Raw genomic sequence first — 24,902 nt, forward strand, 5'->3', positions numbered from 1 at the left:
ATGAGACAAAAGTTTGATACCCGTTGGGTTTGGGTATGGGGATGAGGATGAATTTTTTTTACGGAAATGGGTATGGGATAGTTAAACCCGTCCCCGCCCCGCCCTGTTGCCATCCCTTACTATCATTATGTCTAATTCAAGTATGTTTTTATACTCGGCTTATAACATGTTTATGGGTATGAGATAATATTTATAATTGATCCTTAAAATCAATATTAGAATTGATTATCTATCAAAAGGTAATGAAGAGAGAATAACTTTTACATTATAATAAAACATGGTGCACTTCTTCAAGATTAGTTAGACATATATCTATCAGGATCTTCTTGTATTGATTTTATTTTACCATTCTTTACATGACAGATTATAACAATTCTCAGGACACTTTCCACACACTCACTAAAATAATCAATCATTTAAACGTATAATTTATTCTAAGATGCTTGTTAGTAACGCATTATCCATTCACCTACCCAGCCCTTGAGACACTCGTAAACACAAGACATCTAATTATAACATGATAACATGGTAAAAGACACTTCCATCAATAATTAAAATAAATACAAATTATTGCATATATTACGTTTTACTCTAACTAGGCGCATATATAGAATAATAGGCATTAGTTCAAAAATATAGAATAACGATCGAAATAGAAGATAATTTCCTCAAAAATGTTGTGTATGATGAAATGGTGACAGTTTTTAAATTATTAGAAAATATTAGACAACGGATAACTTAAAATCGTCATATTGCTTTATAGGCGACGATTTTTTTGAGGAAATAATTTTCTATAGTGTGTGATAGACAACAATTTTAACTTAATTATCCCTGATCTTTGTTGATTTGGTCTTCTCTATTTTTTTCTTGCTACTCTTACATACTAATTTTTCTCCTTCTCCTCTTATTTTCTATACTAACCTTATTTTAGTTAAATATTTATAGTTAATATTGGCTTAGCTGATCAAATTGTCCCGGATTTTATCGAAGAATTTTAAAATTTTAATTATTAATAGATTTTTTGTTAGTAAAATTTATCAGTAATTATATAACTTAAAATTTGTATGTAAAATTTAATGGAATTTGAAAATTGTTTATCATTGACGAATTTTTTCGTTAATAAAATTTATCAATAGTTACATATTTTAAAATTTGTCGGTAATTAAAAATGTTAATTACAAATCCATTGATAAAAAGAACCACAATTTCTCTTGCTCGAATTTGACAAGAAATATATTATAAATTAAATAGGTGAGTTTAGATAAAGAAGAGAGAAAGAAAAAGGTAGACAAAGAAGAGGAGAGAAAGATTGTCTATTTATTTAAATTAAAGTTAATCCTGTTGGAGTTGAGAAGCAATTTGATTATTGATTAAACTCTACTTTCTTTGGTTTCTCATCACACGCCATCAATCTAAACATGTGCTTCGTAATATTTCTTTCAAGTTAAAATAAAACTAAAAAAAAAAACAAAAAAGTTACAAATTGATACATTACATTATCTTTAGTAGTTGTACATTATTAACAAAAATAATCAAATTGAATTAATATTTTTTAAATTGACACCAAATTGAAATTAAAAAAATTTAAAAGATTAATTTAATATTTTTTTATAAAAAAAACAAATAATTAACTGAACTTGTTTTTTATTAAAAAAATATAAAAGACGATATGGAAGTACTTGAGATAATCCCATCTATACGACGTTAAACAACTTCAATCTTATCTAAACTTGTCGAGTAGATTCAAGAAATGGACAAATTGGTCCTCAATTGCTAGCTATTGCAATAAAGTATTATGTCAAAACATGAAATATAGATGAAATTAACAGCAAATGAACAGAAACATAATCTTTTTTTTTTTTATCAACACACATAACACACAAGTAATACAATCAATATTTTTGTGACACAGTTCATCACTCCTTACTCAATATTTATGACCTTTCATGAGATTTCATCTCACACATTACATAATATAGATAATAATGTATTTCATCATCAATCAGGTACAACAATACAATTTTGTTTTTTAAAACACAATCATACGTAGTAAAATAGGGACACATTCATCTTCATCCACACTTTATGCCTTCAATCTCCTCTTAATTACTGCAATTTGGAGTCAACCTAGACAAATTATAAAAACAATTACTATTGATTAAGAAAAAAAAATATGAATTTAAGTATAGAATAATTCAAAGCATTATAACGAATATCATGCTATACATAATTGTCATAGCTAAAACATGACAAAGAAATGTTACAATTAGAATTAAGACGTGTAGAAGTATGCGTGCGTACCTGTTCTTCAGAAGTTCTTCGCACAGCAGAATTAAGATCGCTTTCCTCTCGCGGGCTCTCATATTCTTCGTAGTACCACTCACCGAAAGTTTTCATGGAGCTGCAGTTGATGACGTGGACTTCCTCCAAGGATGGAAAACTTAAAGTAAGATTGTCAGCGTAAAAGCACCTTAACTTTTCTAATCTTGTAAGATCCAAAACCCGGAGCCGCTGAAATATTATTTCTTTGTCCTGATCTTCAGATTCCTCTGCAACAATTGTCATCAATCCTGCACAATCTTTCACAACTAGAGTTTCGAGTTTCTCAAGATCTGTGGCTACCGATGCTGGAAACAGTCTTTGAAGGCATTTACATCTATCAACAAACACTTTCTGTAGATTGTGCATGCTTAGAATTCTATGAGGATCTTCATTCCAAACAGTTTCCAGATTTGGCAGCTCCGATAAAACCAATTCATTTAGAGGAAAAGTAACTAATGTATCTTGTGTTGTGCATTTGACATCAAATATGGTTTTCATATAATCACAATTCTGAACTTTCAATGTTTGCAATCGAGGTAATAAAGGAAGCAAAGTGAAGGGAAGTGCATCTGATAAAGAGTGGCACCCGTCCAGAATCAAGGTTTCCAAGTTACTGAAGCAAAAGTTTGGGATCTGCAGTGAGATACGCCATATGTCTTGTAGGTCTGCCCTATCTCTGAACTCAAGACTCCGTTGCCATTGCGAGGATTCTCTCTTTCGAAATCACATGCAAACGAATAAATAAACACATGAAATTTATCTTTTCCAAAGATGAACAAGAATTAGGATTTTTTTTCTGATTCGTATTATAAATATATTAAACACTTACGTTTATCAAAAATGCCTTCCTCATAGTATAGTTGAGATCAATTTCCAATGTAACAGGACCTGATACTTCCAATTTAACTTCCAAATCTTTAGCTGTCTTTAGAGTACCTGAACATAAAGTTATCATCTCGTTGCAATCTGTTATTGAGAGTTCCTTTAAGGATGGGAAACTCAAACTCCCTTTGTAGAAGCTTTTGAGATTTTCTAAATATTCAAGATTCAAACAACTGAGCTGCCGAAATATTATTTCATCCTCATTTGATTCCTCTCCCTCCTTGGACACTATCTCTTTGATTGATGAACACCATTTTATTTCCATTGTTTTTAGTTTAGTCAAACTTTTGACTGTTGAGGATGTCAACAAATATGGCAGACTATTGCAATTTTGTACTTTGAAACATGTCAAATTGGAGAGAGGCAAGTTTAACCCAATGGAAATGAGATTTTCAAGAGACTCCAAATGTAATTCTTTCAGCTGTAAGAGAGATCCATTATGATAATCCACATCATTAGGGCTTTCACAACTGAAGATCTCCTTGAAGGAACCATCACACACCACAAGCTTCTCTATATTGGGAACCTGTTCTACAATTTCATTTCGAAATACATCCGACCCAAAGCACAGAGTAAGAGCTTTTAAGTTGTCTAAGACCTTCTGTAATTCTCCTCGCAAAATCATCTTCATTCCATTTTCTCCCAGTAACAGGCACTATAATAATCGAGGATAACACAAGCAGAAGCTGGTTAGGACTGACAAAGACACAGATCTTTTAAATTTTCATGCCAAAACATACAGATAATTAGTGAAAAATTATTAATTCTTAATTTACAAAAAGAAATGGAGAACCAAGCCTCCTCTCACCCAACAAAACTCCATCACTCTCCTGTCTCGTTATATATATTTTGCAATATTCAATTTGGAGACACTGATCTAAATTATGAAACATAGAGAAAGTGCTAAAACAATAATACCTTTTCAGCAATGAGTTGATCCTCGGAATGTGATTCCATATTTGTATAAATGTCAGACTTGAGCGAGCAGTAGTAAAAATACTCGAACTTTGGCAAACCACGTAATTTCAATGTTCTCGCACAGGGACAGGGAAACGGAACCTCCACATTTGTTCCTCTTGGATCTGTATTATTTTCTGCAACAATTACCATCAATTCCTCACAGTTTTCCACTACTAGGTTTTCAAGTTCCACAATATCTTTGGCCACTGATGTGGGAAACAGGCTTTTAAGGCATTTACAATCCTTAACATATACTTCTCTTAGATGTTGCATGCATAAAATTCTACGAAGATCTTCATTCCAAACACTTTCCAAGTTTGGCAGCTTCCTTAGAACCAATTTCTTCAGAGAAAAAGTAATTAATGTGTCTTGTGTTGTACCTTTGACATCGAATATGGTTTTGACAGAATCACAGTTTCCAACTTGCAATGTTTCCAATTTAGGTAACAAAGGAAGCAAATGGAAGGGTAGCACTGCATCCAATGAAAACTGACAGTTATCCACAAACAATTGGGTCAACTCACTGAAACAAAAGTAGTCGGGGATCTGCTTTGGGTCTTGCCATATCTCTTGTAACCCATCTCCTAGAACAGCTCGATTAAGTTTTGAAATCTGCACGTCCAAAAAATAAATAAAAATATGAATTTATTTATTTATTACAGGAGTTAATAAGAATTGATTTTTGTTTTTTTACATTAGTAGATTACAAATATGAAATATCCACTAATTTTATTTAGAATCATTTTTTAGTAATAAAACTTAGTTAGCTATATCTAAAAGAATTTTCCTAACGAATCACGTTTTCTAATTCACATTACTTGACTTCAAGACCTTCACAAACAAGTTAAGAACTGGGACTTATAATTTTTGTTTAGTTATCTTAATATAAAATTTGGTTCAATACCTATATGTTTGGGACAATAGTTAAAATATGTCAAAAAAAAAAAAAAATACTTTTATGAATTTGAAAATTTTTAATTTTTTATTATTTCAAAAATTTATCCAATTGTGTAAACTTTTCCAGCAAGTTGTCCTAAACCTGTTTTGCATGTTTAAACATATGCTATAAATATATGTCTATGCATAACAAATGGCTATTAAAGTCAAATGTAAAATGATAACTATTTTTACCTAAAGTGTAAAAAGTATATGGTTTTATATAATGTATTTAAAAAAGTTTGTGGTTTTAATATTCCAGAGTTTTTAAAGATATTTATACATAAATATAATTTTAATCATTAAATTTAAATTAACTATTATAATTTTACTAAGTCAGAGAAAGTATGATTTAATGTGACTGATCATCCATTTAATAAATCTTTTAATATTTTTTAACGAAAGTATATTTTATTAAAGATAATAATAAATCACTGGAATAATATTCTGAGGGCAGAGTGATAAATCCAATTAATATTGAGGTGATGAGATGGTGTTTTTAGAACATACCTTTTTCAGAAATTTCTTTTGCATAGTAGAATTAAGATTAGTTTCTAAAGAAAGAACTCCCGGATCATAAAGTATAACTTGAGACAACCTGTCTGTTTTTAGCGTTCCTGTACATAAAGTTATCATCTTGTCGCAATTTGTTATTGACAATTCTTCCAATGATGGAAAATTTAAACTCCCTCTGTAAAACTTCCGGAGCTTCTGTAAATAATCAAGATTCAATGATCGAGCTTCGGAAATATTATCTCATTCCCTTCTGATTCTTCTTCCCCTTTCTCCTTAGACACTATCTCTTCAATTGATTTGCACCTATTTATCTCCATTTTTTTTAGTTGACTCAAACTCTTGGCTGTTGAGGAAGTGAACAAATATGATAAGCTGTCGCAACTTTCAACTTTCAGATATGTCAGATTGAAGAAAGATACTTTGCATCCTACCAAGTTTTCTAAACTCCGACAACTAATGACTTCAAAAGTTTCTAAGTTTCTGACAAAGGGCTGAATCCAAAAGTTCTCTAACCCAATGCAAACCGACTCTCTAAGGAACTCCAAGTGTAATTCTTTCAGCTGTAATTGAAGTTCACTATAATCCACATTATTAGGACTTTGGCACTTGAAGATCCCCTTGAAAGAACCATCACACACCACAAGTTTCTCTATATTGGGCACCTGTTTTAGAACTTTATACGCAAATATGTCCGACTCACAACCAAGGAGAGTAAGAACTTTTAAGTTATGTAAGAAGTTTCCCTGAAATTCTCCACGCAAAATCATCTCCACTCCATTTTTCCCCAGTGATAAGCACTTGAATAACTAAGAAAAAGCACAAGCAAAAGCAGGTTATAGTAATTAGAGATCCATTTCTTTTGTATACAATCACATAAATTTAAATAAACCTTCCATGTTGAAAAAGATTTCAGATATATAATAATTGCTGACCTAAGGTTACTAATTAGTGAAAACTAGGTCTAAGGTTTAATCAGTACTCAATCAAAGTCAGATAAACTACAATAAAATAAATTATTATTTTAATTTTTTAATGCAAGAATATGATATACTAATTATAACTAATCTAATGCATCAAATGTATTTTTTAATGTAATAATATAATAATATATTAACTATACTTTTGCACGTTAATAAAATTGATTTTGAAAAAGAGATACTTATGCAGTTGCCTCCGAATTTAACTTTGAATAGCCACTTTGATCTGTTTCATTGTAGACTTCAATGTTTTAAGAACTTTAACTATTCAATTGTTGAAACAAACATCCCAATCAAAAGACTTTGTGAAAAGAAATTATCTAATACATTTCTTTAAAAAAAAATATGAGTCAAGGATCGTTAGAAATTCAAGTGTGAGTCTAAGTTTCATATTGGCTAGAAATGAGAAAGTGGAACACTATATAAGAATAAAGACACATAAACTCATTGTTTTAAGGTTTTGGGTTGAGAGTGATATCAGTGCCTTATATGGTTAGGCTCATGTCTCATTGACGTTATATCTTCTCGTGGAATCCCCTCCTTATAATCCTAACAAGGGTTACTCATAAGTAAAATTTTCACTTTTTAGTTTTCAAAGTATTTGGTACTATTCACATTAAACAAAGATGAACAGGTAAAGAAACTCATGATTAGTAATTTGCAGCCAAGGAGGAAGTGGTAATACAGTAACACGTACCATTTCAATATGTGATTTTCGATGTGTAAAATTGTTGGACTGCAGTGAGCAGTAGTAAAAATATTTGAACATGGGAAGACGCCTTAGTTTCAATGATCTCACACAGGGACATGGGAGATCTTGATTTCTTCTGCTTGGATCTGTATCATCCTCAGCAACAATTGTTATCAGTTCCTCACAGTCTTCCACCACTAAACTTTTAAGTTTCACCAGATCTTGGGCAATTGATGCGGGAAACACATTTTTAAGTCCTTTACATTGATTAACATTTACTTCTTGTAAATGGTTCATATTTAGAATTCCACGGGGATCTTCATTCCATACATTCTGCAGGGTTCGCAGATTGGATAAACTCAATTTCTTCAGACCAAAAGTTATTGTGTCTTGTGTTGTACATTTGACACCAAAAATGGTTTTCACAAAAGTACAGTTTCGAATTGTTAACTCTTTCAAATTTGATAAGAAAGGAAGTAAATTGAATGGCAGAAGTACATCTGAAAAAAAATGGCAACCATCCACAGTCAAAGAATCTAAAAGACCAAAGGAGGAGCTTGGAATGGGCCATGAGCCAAGGCATAATTGCTCTTGTGCAGAGCTCAAATTTGTTAATATCACCTGCAACAATTTTTTTTTTGAACTATTAACTTTTGAGAATACATCTTTTCATGATGATGAAGATGAAAATAGGAAGAAAAAAAACAATTATTTGTTTTTCATGCTATAAAGACTTTTTAGTAAAATATTTGTTTTTTGATTTTCATTTTTAAATAAGATCTTTTACTTTAAAAAAAGTCCCTGAATTGATCTGTTCTTATGAAAATATTTTGACCTTACCATAAGTTTTTTCTTATTTGAACCGTTTGATCCTATGAATTAAGCCAAATTGATAGATCATATTAGCAAGCTTCCAACCTTAACTTTTTAGATACAAAACTCATAAAACACAACGGTTATAAAAACATCTCATAAGTAATAATTGATAACATTATAATTCTATTTAAATCTCTTTTTCATTTCTATTTATCTTATGAGTCATAAATCCAAATATTGTACTTTTAAATTGGTTAACTCAAACTCATACAGATTATTATACACATTGTTGCCTTCGACTTTTAGATTAAGCATAATCTATGGTTCATACTATACATATGTTACAAAGATGCACGGTTTAATAACAGAAAAAAAAAAATAGTGTTGACATACGGAAGGCGAAGTTAAAGAATATTAAAGATATTTTAAACTAATTTTGTCTTACTCGATGCTAACTTATGTGAACAATAAAATATATATAATTGGCTTAAATACCTTGTTGGTCCTCATTTTCGTAGTGTTTGTTGCGGATGATGCTCATTTTGACAGAATGTTTAAAATGGTCATCATTTTTACCGGATGTTTAAAATGGTCATCATGTTCGCAATTTGTGTTTTATTTGGTCCTTTTCTGTAACGTCATTTAAATCATTAATAGAGCATTGTACAGGTGGCACGTTTGTATTAGGGTGTGTTACGTATACTGTAACTATGGCTAATTAACGTTAATTTCTCAATTTAGGGGGAATTTTGCAATTAGGAAAATTTCTTCATCTTCGTCTTTCTTAAGCTCGGATTATTTGTAGAGGAAACAGCTAATACTTGTCATTTCATCATTGGATTGCATTTGCGCTCTTCATTCCAATTTTACAGTTAATCTTCTTCTTCCTGCAATCCCATTATATAGGTATGTTACGGTCTCAATCTTCTTTCTTTATCTCTGATTGTAATCGTTGGAGGCAACCGTGTTGTATCACTTTGTGCATTGTTGGTGGTTCATGAAAAATGGATTAACCCGATTTGTAGCTGCGGAGAGATGGCAGCTTTAAGGATGGCAAGAACTCCAAAGAATATTTGTTGAAAATTTTGGGTACAATCTGTTTTTATTTTTGTGTTAATAATAAATTGGTTTTAATTTTTGGTTTATTGATTTACAGAGTGATGCTTCCAATAATGTGGGTTGCAATGTTTTCAAATGGTGGTGTTAATGAAAAAGATGTCATCATCATGACACAAATGAGGCAGATTAATGATTTGGAGAAGTCATTGAAAGTTGCTAGTTGCTGAGAAGAAACTGCAATTAGTAATAGGGTTGACGTTATTGTGTGTAATCTTTTAAAGTCCAATCTGTAAAATTGAAATAAAGAGCGCAATTGCAATCCAATGATGAAATAATAAGTATTAGCTGCTTCCTCTACAAATCCGAGCTTAAGAAAGACGAAGATGAAGAAATTTCCCTAATTGCAAAATTTTTCCTAAATTAAAAAATTAATGTTAATTACCACACCTATACAGTACACGTAACACACCCTAATACAAACAGTGCTACCTGTACAATGCTCCGTTAATGATTTAAACGGCGTTACAGAAAATGACCAAATAAAACACGAATTGCGAAAATGAGAACCATTTTGAACATTCGGTAAAAATGAGAACCATCTTACACATTCTGTCAAAATGAGGACCATCATCAACAAACACTACGAAATGAGGACTAAAAATATTTAAGCCTATAAAATTAATAATGATCTAGCCAACACTAGCTTAAATACATTTAAATCCTAAAAGTAAATATGATTCACATTAATTAAGTCAACGTTAACTTTTAATTTTTAATATTTATTTAAGTTAATGTAACCATATTTATTTTGACATTAATACAAAAATTTTATTTATTAAAAATGTTAAAATTAATGAGGGTCGACTTAGAATTGAGTAAGATAACTCCACTATAATATTATTAAGTTGACTCTATTAGCATTGGCTAACTAAAGTTAATCTCACACTATAGTTCAAATATTTTTACTTACAATGAAAGAAGTTAAAAATAGTCAGTGTCGAGTTATATAACATTAAGAGAACACTATTACTTGACAAATATTCTTTTAAAAATAATTTTATGCTTTTTATTATTTTTTAGAGTAACCTTTTAGGTAACTTTAGAATAATCAACTCTAATAGCATTGCTTTGATCAATGTTTAGAAGCTAATTTTAATGTTCTGTAGTAGTGAGAAGATGCAAACAAAATAGATATTTATATAAAAGGTGGGAAAGAAGGAAGTTGAAGATGATTCAAGTAACCATGAAGGCAAAAGCATCCCTACATTTTTTTTCTTGAGTGAGTCTCCACATAATAAAACAATGGTGTAGAACAATTTTTGTTTGAGACTTTCTCACCTAGGAAAAAATGGTTAAAAAGAGTAGTATGGTTTCAAAATCACTTTCATTTGATTAAAAAAAAAAACTTTCTTCAAGTTGAAGTACGAGTCTGCTCAAGTGAAATGTTATTGATATGCAAATATATAAATAGTTGAAGGACAAGAGAGTAAAAAGAACAGGGGAGGAACTGAGAACAGAGAAAGGAAAACTTGGATTTGAGCAAGGAAAAATCTTTGTTGGTCGAAAACAATCCTCTATTTGTCAACTTTAGTAATTGTTTCACTTTTCAAAATTGACTAACTAATTATCTGATATATATATATATATATATATATATATATATATATATATATATATATATATATATATATATATATATATATATAATAATTTAGTCAATTGATATAATGATAGAGAACTTCTGAACATATATAAAAAATAAAAACATATATAAAAGCATATATAAAAAGAAATGAACATTTACAATTCAAATGATATATGACAAAGTCAAAGATCAAAACACATCTCCTTGAGTCTTATAATATTTCATAGAGGAGAGAACTTAAAAGAATGTGAAGATCATGAGCACATTTGAAAAATAGTTATTAGGAAAATTAGTTTATCTTTCTACGATTTTGGGCTTTCTTCTAGAAATTAGTTTATATTATTATGTTTTTGGAGCTTGAGATTTCTTTTAGAAACTAGTTTATATTTTTATACTTTTGGGCATGGACTTTCTTTTAGGTTTCTATGTATTATTACACTTATGCACTTATATACAAAGGTACCAAAAGCACATATCGACATTTTTAGTCATATATTAAATTTTATTTTATTGTACTAACCTTTTTTCTTGCAAGATCTATACATAATGGACACTTTTTTATGAACCGGCAGATGCACTCATCTAGAAGTGGTTTTATGGGATTACCTATCCTACGCCTCACAAAGATCCATTGATTAAAGAATGTGACACTGCTAGAAGAATGACACACAATACTACACTTTTGAAAAATACAAAGGAACAATGGTGGTTATGGGAAGTCTTGCAAAAAAGAACAGAACCTGGACTACAAGAGATGTCAATGTCCTGGTCTCCAGAATTATAAAGTTGAATGTCAAGATTGGTAGTCTTAATAGGAAGCTCAAACCTAACAAAAAATCATTACCAAGGACAAGTGCGCTAAGATGTTCCAAATGAGAAGGTTATGGTCATGAAACTCATCAATATCCAAATTAGAATGCAAGTTCCTGACTAATAAAGATATCAAGAACTACATCCTATATTTGAAAAGAAAGGAAGAAAGGACATTGAAAATATTAGAGAAGTTAAAAGAAGCAAGACAAAAACAAAAGCATAAGCAAACACTAAAAGAAAAAGAGGAAAAATAAACTAGTGAAAGAGAAGAGAAAAAGAAGAAAAAGAAACTCGAGAAAGAGAGGAGAAAGAAACTCGAGAAAAAAAAGAGAAAAAGAAGCAAGAGAAAGAAAGGAGTAAGAAAAGAGAGAAAAAGAAAAAGAAAAAGAAGAGACTACAAAAAGAGACTAGCAAGAAAAGAGAGAATAGGAGAAAGAAAGAAGAAAGCATTCTAACTTGTCATTGAAAAAAAAATACTAAACTTTTCTCTTATTATTTTATTACCAGTGTAGAATTATTCATCAAAAAGCAATGAAAACAACAATGGGAAGAAGAAATAATACATAGGGAAGACTTGTTTATCAAGGAACAATGGGATCAACAAAGGGCAGAAGAAAGGATGATAAAAAAAAGGAGGGCACATGCTTGGAAATATAAACACGAGTTAGCTTATTTACCAATTAACAACACTATGGGCGACCAAAGTCATGCCTATAGTTTGGTTGTTTGTCTAGGCAATGTTCCTTTGATTTTATTAGCATAACATCTTTCATTTAAAACTACTTGATGATTTTTGAAGGTGGGTATTTGACCTTAGAGGCATACCTCCAAACCTTTGATAATAATATATTGGCCCCTTTTAGGATCCAAATCTCATTTTAGTTGAATTTCTATTTTGATTATTTTAGATTTTTTGTCCTTGATTTATGTTTGTGTCTGTGTGTAGATATTCTAGAATTCAGGTCGAATTTTCTCCCAACAGGGAAGAATGATAAGTAATCTTCAAGTGGTACGAATTTAAGAACAAATTCTCTTCAACAATGAGGGTATGATAGAAGACTATCTTCTAAACTTTAAGTTATATGAATTTGAGGACAAATTCTCTTCAAAAAGAAACGTATGATAAAGAGTTTCTATGAATGAGAGAACTTAAAGAATATGAAGATCATGAGCACATTTGAAGAATAGTTATTAAGAGAATTAATTTATGTTTCTATAATTTTGGACTTTGGGTTTTCTTCTAGAAATTAGTTTATGTTCTTATGTTTTTAGATCTTGGACTTTCTTTTAGAAATTAGTTTTTTTTTTTTTATATTTTTGGACTTTGGCTTTCTTTTAGGGTTTATAGGTTTTACTAAACTCATGTGCTTATATATAGAGGTAACAAAAGCTAATACACTCAGTTATATATTAAATTTTATTTGATCTGATAGATGATTCTTTTGGTTCTTGTATTACAACTCTAATTCTTATAAAAAATTAACTTTTTGTGACGAATTTTTACTCGACTTATCGATATGTTAGATTTTTGTGTTTTCCATCTTTGTCTTTCTTTCCTGATTTATTTTTGTTATGACTCTTGAATATTTAAATTAAAAAACGATCGTATCATATGAAATCTGTGACATATTATTTCAGATTCAAACATATGTATCTCATACATGTGAATGATTATACGTAGGTGATCATATAACATTCAATACATAAATTAGTATTTTTAGTTAATTAATATGTGATCTCAAACGGCATATATGTATGTAGATGCACACGAACATGTATACAGACGGAAACAAAGTTAATATTTTAAGTTTCAGAATAATGAATCTTCTAAGACAAGCCAAGAGAGATGTCTTGAGAATTTTTCTGCTTAGTTAATGATTTTTTTTAATTGTATTTTTTTTCACAATTCCAAGTCTTTTTGTTTTCTGTTTTTTACAGGTTATGTACATTTAATTATATTTGTTTTTACTGATAAAAATGTATTTATATGTATTTACCTTTCCATGAAAGCATATAAAAGTGGATAAATGGTCGGAACATAAAACATTTTTCTTTGTTTGTCATTCTTGTAATGTATATACTGTTAATTAAATAACATTTTTTTATCTAAATAATACATTTTATCTTCGTTAATAAAACTATTATATTAATACAAATAAATTATATTTTAAAAAATTGAAACAAATAAGAGAAAGGTGTGAGAATGACCTGTTGTTTGGAGCGGTGGATAGAGTATTCGAGGCCTGGCAATTTCTCCAGCTTCAATGTGGTGAGACGAGGAAACACTTGTGTTGGTCCTTCTCCACCCTTTTCATCTTTCCTAAATATCTCTGTCAATTCCTCACACTTTGTTACCTGAAGCACTTGAAGTCTGGTCAGATCCTTGGCCACCGATGCCGGAAACAAACTTTGAAGACGTCCACATTCTTCAACACGTATTTCCTTTAGCAGTTGAAGGCCAATAATCCCCTCCGGATCCTTCTCCCATACATCCTTCAAATTTGATAGTTTACTTAAAGACAAACTTTTCAGACGGAATATTCCCGAACCTTTTCTCACCCTGTTCTCATCATTGATACCAAATAAGAACCGTGCTGCTTTGCAATCCACTACTTCAAGTTCTTCCAAATTGTGAAAGCAAGAAAGCAAATGAGATGGAATTACATGCTCTCCAGTATCACATCCCCATGCATTCAACCTTCTCAAAGAGCGAAAGCTATTTTGGTGCACCCAATCAGTGTCACGCCATAGTTGCTCTATAATATCATTGTCAAGCCGCAGATCTTCAGTGTATGCGAAACTGACCTGTAAAAACAGGTAAAAAGAAGGTGATGTGGTTCTTAGATTCTTCCAAAGTAAATTATTTATAAATCACAGTTAAATTCGTCTCCTTATTGTGTTAAATTTTATGAATGAAGTTTTTCAAATCACAGCAATAATTTGTATAAATTTACACAGAAAAGAATGTTTTTTAATCACTTTTTTTTTATTAAATTTGATTTTAAATTGATGGATCAATTACCTACCTTTCAAATAAATTAAATTTATTATTTTTTAATTTTAAATTTAAAACATAGCGCCAATTGTTCACCACCTCAAAGTTAGAAAAGGATCAATTTTATATATTTATCAAACTTCGAAGATAAAAAAGGTGTCAAAATTGCAGACCGGGGTTATTCAAAAGCTGTCACTTTAATAATTTAGTATTTTTTTTAAAAAAATTTCAAACTTTTGAAAATAATTTTTTATTACTACGTGAGAGTAGAAATGTTATATAGATAAAATTATCAAATTACTTTGTAAATGAAAAAGTGAGAGTAAGTACCTTATCATTGAAAACTTTTTGAAGGGTGGCATTCAAGTCACCTTCCCACTGACATCTGGATTTCTCGTCTCCTTCTACACCAAATACGTTCTTTAACTTTTGTGTTATTGACCTTCTCTCACTGAATTTCTTCATCTTTGGACACTCCCTTACAATCAATATTTCAAGTGATGGGAATTCAAATTCACACTCGTTGTCACCACAAAAGCTTCTCATGTAGTTTAGCCTCACAAGTTCTATAGAAATCAATTTGCTGAATACAATTTTCATCACTTTGCCTTTTTCATTTCCCTCGTTGCTTACTATTTGCTCTACTTCAGGACAATTGATTATCTTCATGGTCTTGAGTTGAACCATGCTTTGGGCAGTGGAAGATGCCATTAAGTTCCTTAATCCCTTACAGTACTTCAGTTCCAAATGCGTTAAGTAAGTCAATGATACAGAGGGAGGACCTAAGTTGTTCAGATTGTTACAATGTTTTAAGCTTAAAAGCTCTAGTCTTTGTAAAACTGGAACTCGTCCGAAGTTTAGATCCTTTATCTTTGACAAAACTAAAACTAATTCCTTCAGCTGCAATGGGATTCCAATTTTTTCTTGTTGTGCAAAGTTTGCTCTTCGCTCCAACTCTTCAAGAAAATAAGGGTAAGTCATTGTTAACTTTTCTAAATTTGGCATACTGTACGGAAACTGGTAGAGAAGATTGAGACTTTGGGCTGACATCAAACTAAGCTCTTTCAGACGTTGCATTTGATACTTTGGTAACAACTCTTGTACTTCATTGAAGTCAATTTCCATATACTCCAAATTTGGCAATACCTACATAATAAAAGAAATAAATGTGAATACTAAAAATGATCATTTTAGTAACGATAATAATAATAAAGATAAATAATATTTCTTTATTTGTTTTTAGAATTAAATAATCTTAAAATTTTAATTTTTATTTAGTTTATCTGTTATTTATTCTTAATTAAATAAATTTGGTTTTCATTTTATTATCATGTATTATATTTATTTTTCTTTGGAAATTTTTATTCTTCTCTAAACATGTCACAAAAATCTGACGTCAAAAAAAGTTGTAATATTGGTTACCTCTTCCGCTGAAAAAACACATTTTTCTTCTTTGTTTGTTGTTTCATTGATTTCTTTGAGGAATGTGTTAAGTTTCACACGCTTGTGGATGCTGAACTGCTTCAACTTTGGGCACTTTATAAGATGTTTCCCCTTGCAGAAACGCTTGATGTTTGGTAGCCATTCTAATCTCACACAGGTTAGTTCAGGAAACACTAATGGATCATTGTTAGCATATGATGCATCTTGACTTGTAACAATTTCCACCATTTTTTCACAATACAATGTTGATATGCGTTCAAGCTTTGGAACATCTTCGGCCACAGAAGCGGGAAACAAATTTATCAATTCATCACAATCACATACATCAATAGCCCGCAACTTTTTAAAGTTAAGAATTCCTCCTGGATCTGTACTCCACAATTGTTTCAACTTTGGGAGATTTTCTAGAAGAATAACTTGCAAATTTGTGTTTATCCCTCCAAATTCATCTATTTTTTCATAATCATTGATTTCAAAAATCACTTCCACCGACTCACAACTACAAACTGTCAAGTTGTCCAAACATTCAACCCATCCTTTCATGTGACTTGGAAAAATCTTATTTAGTTTATAGCATTCTTCAATTTTCACAGAAATGATATTAGAAAAGGAATCAACACTCACTTCAGTTTGCCATATATCTGTTAATCTATTCATTTTGCTAAGGTGGATTTCCTCTAACTTAGGGAAGACACAAACCTGCATTTTCATGAAACAAACTATTATTTCATACAAAAACTAAATGAAAATACATAAGGTAGAATATGAGCAAGAGCTGTAAACATAATATTAACATTTACTTATTTACATATACACACCTTGTCTGCACTATTTTCTTCAGTTTCAAAAATCTTCTCCATATTCAGACACTCACTTATGACTAGGCTTTTCAGCTTCTTCAAACTTCTAGCCATAGACAATGAACACAAATATGTCAGTTTATCACAATCTTTCACAACTAATTTTATCAAGTTTTGACCCCAAAAACTTGACGAGTGTTTGTTGCTCCATATCTTATAGATGTTGAGTGAGGATATATTCAAGATCTCTAGGTTTGGAATTTCAACCTGAAAATACATACACAATATATATATATATATATATATATATATATATATATATATATATATATGTCAACAATTAAACAAATTATTTAAATTTACAAAAGGAAAATATGTCATATCTTACCAGCTCATCAAAAAGAGGAAGAGTCTTGTTGTTTTGCTTATCTTCTTCATTGATAATTTCTCTACTACCCGGATTTGTAGTTTCTACTTCTGTTAGATGTGGTCGGCAAGACCGATCTACTTTGGTATAAAAACTTGTAAGTGATGGTAATGATTGAAGTGACAAAGTGTGCAACTTAAGAAACTCAAATTTACCATAATCCATTGGTATTTGAAGGATCTCCTTTAAAGATCCACATTCACAAACCTCAATTATTTCTACATTGGTAGGAAATTTATCCATAAAAGAATTACATTCAGAAATCTCACATGGCTTTGAACCAGTAGGAAATTTAACTGTGTAAAAGGAGTAGAGATTCTCCAATCGGTTACACATCTCAACTTTGATGGCTTTTAATTTGGCAAATGACGCAACTGTAAGAAGACCGTAACATATCATCTCTAAGTTCACTAGATTGTGGAGGCATAGAGATTCCAAATTGGGAAAAATGTCCACACAATTAGACAATTTTGTTGCGTTGACATATTTGATGTTGTTGTTATTCACTATGTATAAATGTTTCAGATCTGGAAATCCATCTATATTCAAATCATTAACAACACTTTGAACTCTGTCTACCTTTCCCAACAACAAACATTGTACTGTTTTAAACAACATTTTTACGCCTTCGTGGGAGTGAATGTCAATGGCATCATTCAGTTGCAATGCCAAAACTCTAAATGTTTCATACTTATCGGGCATCCTAAAGTCTCCAACCGAAAACACTTCCAAGTCTCCAACCACAATCTTGTAATCTTTTAACGTATCAAAGAACAAGTGATTGGGCAAAACCGAAAGACACGGGATGCTTAAGTCCACCACTTTCAACTGATGCAAATTTTGTAGTTCAGAAAGAAACAAATTTTGACCTTGGTTTCTTTCTCCTTCCACCAATGTTTTGATCAAGCTCTTTCTTATATACAATTCTTCTAAATAGGTCAAACATGATAGAAGATTGGGTGGAATATGAATATTCAGTAAGGAACAATCGTCAATGTCAAGAAGTTGTAACTTGTCCAAGCACCCTAAATCAGATGGCAAATTTTTCAGTTGAGATCCAGAGAAGCTAAGAATTCTTAATTTTTTCAGCTTTCCTATAGATAAGTTCTCATCTAATGTGCATCGTTCCAAACAAAGCATTCTGAGCTTTAATAGGAATTGAATAGAAGATGGTAATCTTGATAGACGAAAACCGGTCAATATTAAAACTTCAAGGTTCTTCATTCCTTCAAAAAAATTATCAGGTATTACCAAAGACGAATCATTAGTGTCTATTCGAAAAAATTGAAGCTGAGAACAATTTATGTCGTCAGGAAGCCCGTCAGTGATATCACAATTGCTAATAGAAATAGAAGTGCAACTCTTGAGTTCGGGCCAATAATCTAGTTTGACATTTCTTAGAGTAAAAACATTTCTATCCTTGTTAGCTATGGACAAAGCAGCATCTCGAACCATGTCATGCATATTGAAATGATTATTAGAACTTCCATCCAACAGTAACCCTGAATCTTTTAGCTTTTGGATTGATGTTTAGATTCTGTCTCGAGCTTCCCAAATCGAGGAGATACCGTTAAGTATACCCAAACCAAAACAATATTTCACTAAGTCCATAATTAATGGTTGGTGACCCATTTGAGCACAAAGTAAGAAAATGGACTTTATCTCCTCATTTTCTAAATTGTCATAACTCATCTTCACCGAAATATCCATAGATGTCTGCACTTCCACTAATTCTTGCTTTTTAAGTTTTTCTAGTGTAGCTTCCCATACTGACTCACTCTTACTTCGTAATGCCCTTGCAACCATAACTATTGCTATGGGTAACCCTGCACAATACTTCTTCACAATTTCTTGTTTATAGTCAGACATTTCATCACGATTTCTAGCCAACTTTTGAAACAACATCAAAGCATCCTTCTCATCTAATTCCTTTACACAAAAAGTTGACTTTATATCCATTTTATCACACAATACTTTTTTATCTCGTGAGGTTAACAAAATTTTGCACCCCTTATGACTACCAAGGATTTTTTCTTTGTTCAACACTTTGTAACTAGGATCTTTATTATCATTATTTTTTTCTAACATTTGGTGATTAAGATCTTTGTTACCATTACCAAAATCATCATCATCATCATCATAATCTTCAACTGGAATCCCTAACTTGTTTAGGTCTAATTTGTCCCAAAGGTCATCCAAGATTAAAAGGATGTTCCTTTTTTCTTTCTTTAAACTCCTTCGTAGACAATCAGCTCTCACATTCTCACCTTCCCTTTCCAGTCTCAATCCCAACACATAAGCAATTTCTTCCTGGACATTTTGTAGATTGGGATTGGCCGTTATTTTCACTCTAACCGCCACATCAAACACCTTATTGTCTTTAACTTTCCTTGCAATTTCTTTGACTAAAGTGCTCTTTCCAACACCACCTGGCCCATACAATCCAACCATTCTCACAGTGGAATCTTCAAGTTGTGCTATTACTTTTTCCATTGTGGATTTTGTGGAACTGAATTCTATAAATCCATAATTAGACAATGTGGCATCATTAGAAGTTATATCTTCCCTATAGGACACTTCATCAAGGTTGGGGCACTCATCAATTAGTTTTCTAACATCCACTTCCATCTTCTTTGCTTGTCTTCCTAACCTGTGTCTATTCAACAGGTACGAAAGAATATTACAACTGAGAGACTGGGCTCTTTTGTGGCCATCACCATTCTCAAATTCTTCCACTATAGTCTCAATTTCACCCACTTTTCGAACCCATTCAATAACCTTACCTTCAATGTTATTTAGATTTTTCAAAGCCTCGTCACATTGATGATTTATCCTTTCCTTTTCAAATCTAAGATCTCTAGCACTATCTTTCAGTTCAAGAACATTTTGTTTGTAATGGATGATGTAAGTTACTTGTTGAAGACCATGTTTCCATACAAAATCAATCACTCCTTCGGTAGCTTTGCCAAAAAGTCCTGACCAATCCATCCTTAGAGCTTTGTTATCTTTTACAAGCTCAAACTACATCTCTTTTCCAACAAACATCAAGTGAAAACATATCAGACAATAACTAAATAAAATAAAAAAAGAGAGTACTATATCTATAAAAAAATATCATAGGTACATGTATAAAATTCAAATCAATTAATGGTGTATTAAAAATTTTAAAAGCAAACTAAATTCAAAAGCGTGGAAAAAATATTAAGTTAACAATGTATTAGATTAATATTTTAAAACAAATGTTATGTAAATGATATATTAATCTATCTTTTTAAAAGACTTTTAAAATTGCTACATATTCTTTGTGAGGACTTTAAAAATTAAAAGTGTTAAATCACTTATAGTCATTAAAATATTTTTACGACCTATAAAATAACCTTTTTCTACTAGTTTCTCTTTATTGGATTTTAACTTCGTATTCAAATAAGCATAACTAAACCGATTTAATTGTAATAAAAACTCGTGAACTTTCTTTGATGTTAATTATATTATGATCTCTTTTGTTCTCAATGCAATTAATTCCATAACATATAATTTACACACTAGTATATAAATTGGATTAAGCAATTCAACTAAAATATAAGACAACTGATCTGTGTTCGATTTATTCAAATATGATTATCTGCTCGAATAAGAATCGGTAACTGGTAATTTAATAATCTTACCTTGAGTGTGAGACAAACTAAGAATAAGAAAACCCTCTAATTCATCACCATCAACCGCTTCATTTTCCATTTCTTTTCCCCTTTTGCGTTTTCTTTTTCTTTCTGAATATTCCCCTCGTTTAGAAGCTGCAGCTGCAGTGTAAAACTTCAAATTATTGTTTGGTAAGTTTATAGTATTTGTAAAGCCTTGACGGTGAATCAAATTTCTTAAATAAAAAACGAAACGATCGATACAGAGATTGATAGATTGATATTTATATAAGCTACGAAACACACCTTTGTTATTGGAATTGGATGAGCTTAAGTTGTGATTTGGCTTTAGTTGTCACTGTTCCAAATCGTAGAGCAACACTGCAAGAGAGTACTGAAAGCATATGAAATGTGGAATTAGAAATTTAAAAAGAAGCAGAGAGAATTGAGAGATAAAAACACGCGCTAATAGAATAATGGAATAGAAAAAGAAAGAGGAAGAAAAAGAGAGAAGAAAAGAAAAGTAGAAAGAAAAAGGAAAAAGATTAAGGTAACAACCAAACAATAATGCGTTAGTGGGTAATTATTTATGCATTCTTACATTCGGTCGTGCAATTTGAAGTTGAAAAATCAAAAGTAAAGCAGCTGAGAGAATAACTTTTGGGTTATTATAAAACATGTTGCCCTTAAAAGATTAGTTAGATATGAATGATCGTCTTGTCTTTATTTTATTTTACTATTCATGACTGATTAGAACCACTTCTAAAGTCGTTTTAAAATATTGGTACATGAAGACTACACCTTCCACCCACTACATAAACTAATCCATTGTGATGCATGATTTTAAGATAAGTAGTTGCGAATATTATTTTGGGTCAGAATTTTTGGGTTAACTTGTACGTGGATTTGGATTAGATTGGATTGAAATATTTTATAAATTTCACTACAGATTAATTTTTTACTTAATCTACAAAAAACTCGACTCATTTGAATTAAATTCATGATGAGCCAACCAACCTACTCACAGATAAAAGGTCATACAATTTTTTTTGTGTTTGAGCTAGATTTGGTTGTATTTTTTAGCCAACATTATTAGATTGACATATACAAACCTAATACTTTTGTGTTTTTTATTTGTATTTGAAATTGAACATTATTTTAGATTATATTGAAGTTTATTTTGATTTTAATCACAATTATAATTTACTTTTTTTAATTGAAGAAAAAAGCTAATTGATATCTTTTTAATTAAGTCAATAAGTCAATCCATTTAATCACCAACCTATGGTAGGTCAGGTCAGATTTAATTTTTTGTGCTCACTAATAAATATGTCGGGTTAGATTGATTCACTAAGTGACTATATCGAACCAGTGACCCATTTTGATGGTTCTTTATGTGTATACATAAAGTAATAATGATGCAACAATTGAACAATGTGTATCTTAAAAGGTAATCCAATCGTATACAAAATATCAAACTATTTAAAAAGAAAATTGATTTGAGTTATTATATTAGTTTAGTTTTTAAAATTTAAATTATTTTAAAATAAAAATATTTGAATTAATTTAGAATCTAACTTATGATTGAAAATATATAATATTTAAAATAAAGTATCTATCATTATTCAAACAATTCAGGGATTTGAATTCGTTCAAACTATTTTGAAGTTTAGTTTAATAATTTAGTTGCACTTAGCATTTTATTCTCTAATTGCAACAATGTTTTCAACCATGTTTCTTCAATGCGATCACAATTTAGAAGCACTTAACTAACTAATAATCAACTTAAATTTTGTGAATTAATCCTTATATAGAGAGAGGCTTACATGATATTGTGAGAGATATAATTGGTACAAAACGTTAGAAAGATTTTAGAAAATAATTTTTCATTGTTTTTAAGATTATAAAGTTTTATAATCCAACAATGATGATGATGATTAATTTTTTTCTTTTAATTAGTTATAACCTTAAACGATATAATTAATTATAAATAGAGATTTAGGATATAAGAAAAAGTAACACATTATAATACTGAATATTGTAATTTGAAAATCTCTTAAACTCATGCTTAGAACATTTTATCACTCATGCTTATTTTCTATAATATTTATTTAAATATTTTAAATTTTTATGGCGTGATCGTATATGGGGATCATTCCAATCCATTCATTTGCGAAAATAGATTGTAAATTAAAGTCACTGTTTTTTTTTTAAAAGATGAATTTTGAGGAGACGGTGAAATTGAATTTGTGTAGATTTAATTGGATGGATATGTATGATTTTTTGAGTAAATTTAGAAGATAAATTGAATAGATTTAAAAATAAATTTTGTGAGAACTCGAGAATGATTTGAGTGATGTGATATTAAATAAAGAGCTATGATAAATAAAATTTACTAAAATATCCTTTATAGTAAAATTATATAAAATAGATTTTAAATTAGTTAAAAATATTATATTTTAAAAACTATTATTTAATAAATTTTAATAAAAATTAATAAAAAATAAATTATGTGAATTTCTAATTTTCAACATATTCTTACCAACTTCATTACTTTGAGTGGCTTTGCACGAGAGTAAACAAACACTATTGTAGCGTTTTTCTCTTCAAGTATAGCTTTTTAAAAAGTTTAACTAAATATAAACATTCCTAAGCCCTCAAATACATTCATGTATGAAATATATAAAATGGTCAGAAAATATTAGATGAAAATTACTCATGATTTAGGTTGCATTCCTAGCATATTCAAATTAATCTCATGAAAAATAAGCAAACGTCCAACAAGACTCAAGCTAATTTAGTTTTCATAAATAGATTAAAAGTTAATACAGTCCATATATTAAAAGTTTTCATAAGCTTCCATATTTTCTGACACAGTTCATCACTTCCTCACCTGTACTCAATATTCATGACTGTTCATCACTTTTAATCTCACACATTACATAATATAATTAAGAAAAATTATTTTTATTATTAAATTTTGACAACTTTTTCTCACAACCTTATGTGTTATATTTTAAATGGTTTTCCATTTTTTCTTTTTTTCATTCTCAATATTCAAAAATCATTTACGAGATGACACCTTATATTGTAAGATAAAGTTGTCAAAGTTTAGTAATCAAAATATCATTCTCTTATAAATAATAATGTATTTCGTCACGGACCAGAACAACACAATTATTTTTTTTTAAAAACACAATCAGACGTAGTAAAATAGGGACACATTCATTTCATCCACATCCAAATTATTGAAACAAAAGTAGGGAAATCCAGTGAGAGACGCCTTATCTCTTGTAGGTCTGCCCATGCTGCATTCTTTTGGAAATCACCACATGTAAACGAAAATAACAACATTAAATTTATCTTTTTCCAAGGATTAACAAGAATTGGGATTTTTTTGAGAGTGTTGCTAGAAATCACCAACTATAATTAATTATTCAGAAATGTACAGATCTATTTTAATAATTTTTCTTTACAAATTACGTTTTTATTACAACTTTCGCTACTATGAAAACAAGGTAAAATTTGAGTTAGATTTAAAATACTGATCAATTTTTACAAAAATTGAAAATTGTTTCATCTACAATTTTCACTAAAAAGGTATAACTTATTTTTATAAAAACAATAATTAAATAATTACAGTAAAGTCTTTTTGCAAGATGTTCTAACTCTTTTAAAAGAAATTGTACATCGTAACCTTTTACATAAGAGATGCTATAACCAAATTCCTGAATGATGGGTTATGTTATAGATGGGTTATGTTATAGATTGAGTCTTTTGAATTACCTCAGAGTCATAAATTCAATGACCATGGTATACATCTCGATGTCATGATGAGATGGTGGTATCTAATGACTTTATATAATAGATGTTACAATAGATTCAAGATAGACTTCGAATGATTATAACATTATCTTAAGAAATAAATTTTAAATTTAATTTAAATTTATAAAATTCATTTACAAAATAAGATTTATACCATTAA

At 30.1% G+C, this 24,902-nt stretch overlaps 1 pseudogene across 1 annotated transcript; it reads right to left on the reverse strand.

The window, feature by feature from the left end:
* Positions 1-1,833: 1,833 nt before the first annotated feature.
* Positions 1,834-21,376, reverse strand: LOC114165052 (uncharacterized; annotated as a pseudogene). Its single transcript, XR_014985301.1, has 13 exons — positions 21,224-21,376; positions 20,948-21,079; positions 17,244-20,311; positions 16,874-17,122; positions 16,035-16,754; positions 14,943-15,758; positions 13,826-14,422; positions 7,291-7,905; positions 5,611-6,422; positions 4,123-4,776; positions 3,152-3,859; positions 2,302-3,036; positions 1,834-2,127 (listed from the first exon to the last, which is right to left on the reverse strand). The product of XR_014985301.1 is annotated as an uncharacterized LOC114165052 (transcript).
* Positions 21,377-24,902: the final 3,526 nt, after the last annotated feature.

The sequence above is a fragment of the Vigna unguiculata genome, chromosome 10, assembly GCF_037176805.1.
Source record: "Vigna unguiculata cultivar grain cowpea cultivar isolate G323 ecotype 2 chromosome 10, ASM3717680v1, whole genome shotgun sequence".
NCBI lineage: Eukaryota > Viridiplantae > Streptophyta > Magnoliopsida > Fabales > Fabaceae > Vigna > Vigna unguiculata.